This window comes from Morone saxatilis, unplaced genomic scaffold (assembly GCF_004916995.1).
Source record: "Morone saxatilis isolate NCDOM2014 unplaced genomic scaffold, NCSU_SB_2.0 Contig17, whole genome shotgun sequence".
Lineage (NCBI taxonomy): Eukaryota > Metazoa > Chordata > Actinopteri > Moronidae > Morone > Morone saxatilis.
Genome location: NW_023339729.1, coordinates 13,980,108 through 13,981,544, shown reverse-complemented (window position 1 = coordinate 13,981,544; position 1,437 = coordinate 13,980,108).

Genomic DNA, 1,437 nt, shown 5'->3' with positions numbered 1-1,437 from the left:
GTGTGTGTGTGTGTGTTTTCGTTCCTCGATGTATTATGATGTGTGACCTTTCTGGCTCAGAAGCCTGGATGCTCCTGTCTTAACAGATGACAGCCATGCCGAGCTTAGCAACGCGGCTTGCTTTGTATTCAGCGTGCTCAGTAGCTGCCAAACCCAGATCAGATATTTGAACTGAAAAATCCATAGATATGATGACCTCATATCCTTTGTTCGGCACCTAATCCGTTGATTGATCGCTAATGCTGGTTGCCTTGGGAAAATGTTGACACAGACGTTAGCTTTCATCACTTACCCACAAAAATATGATGTGAGCATTGATTTTCTGGAGGGATTAGACTGTTATTGAATATAAAGAGCTGGCTTGCAAAATATATAGTCATGAATATTTATGGAAGTGTCTGTTTCCAACTGTAACAGTTTCTCAGCCTGTCAGCGTTGGCAGTACTGACTTTATCTGACACAGATAACCCCGATCTCTTGTGAGTCATTTATTTCTATGAGTATTCTCTCCACTTTTGTGTTTCTTGTCCTAAGTGTCTTTAATTGTAACAGTAAGATGGATCGCACAGCCAATTTACTCACTCACTGACACACTTGTTCATTCCTTCACACATTACCAGGTGCGTGCTGTGCTGGAGGAGATCATGGAGAAGCTCCCGGAGGAGTTCAACATGGCCGAGCTGCTGGGGAAGGCAGAAGAGAGGACTCCCTACCAGGTGGTGGCGCTGCAGGAGTGTGAGCGCATGAACCTCCTCACACAGGAGATCAGACGCTCCCTCCGAGAGCTCAGCTTGGGACTCAAGGTGAGGAGACTGTAGCGCTAGTTACATTTATTGTAAAGCTTTAGTTACTAGTGACTTTCAGGTTAACATTTTTTATTAAAAATATATGATTAGTTCATGAAATGCAATAAATTGTTTATAATTAAACCAGGGGTTTGGAAAGAATCTGCCAATGCAGTATGTATCACAATACCAGGGTTATGAATCAATATATTGTGATATAGCAAGGTGATATATTGGTTAAACTGTTACAGTATAAAGAACGCACCACCATATGCATAAAATCTAAGGGACAAAGTCAACTTTTTAATGCAACCAGAGCAGTGGGATCTGCATTTGCACTTATCTCAGTCCCTGTAACATCCTACATAGCACCACTTTTACACTACTACTGAGCAAAGAAAAGATATGTGCTTACTTCTTCCTGTCTCAAGTTACACTGTAACATTAGTGGAAGAGTCATATGGCTGAAGATAGATTACAACACTGCCACAAATCTTTGCATGTAAGCTATTCCTTAAAAATCGATAGTGCTTTTAGAATCAATACAGTATCACAAAACATAATATTGTGATATTCAAGTGTATCCATTGTGGCTTGTGACCTCGTACAAAAAAGCAGTGTCTAGTTGGGGATCCTTGTCATGTTTCAGATG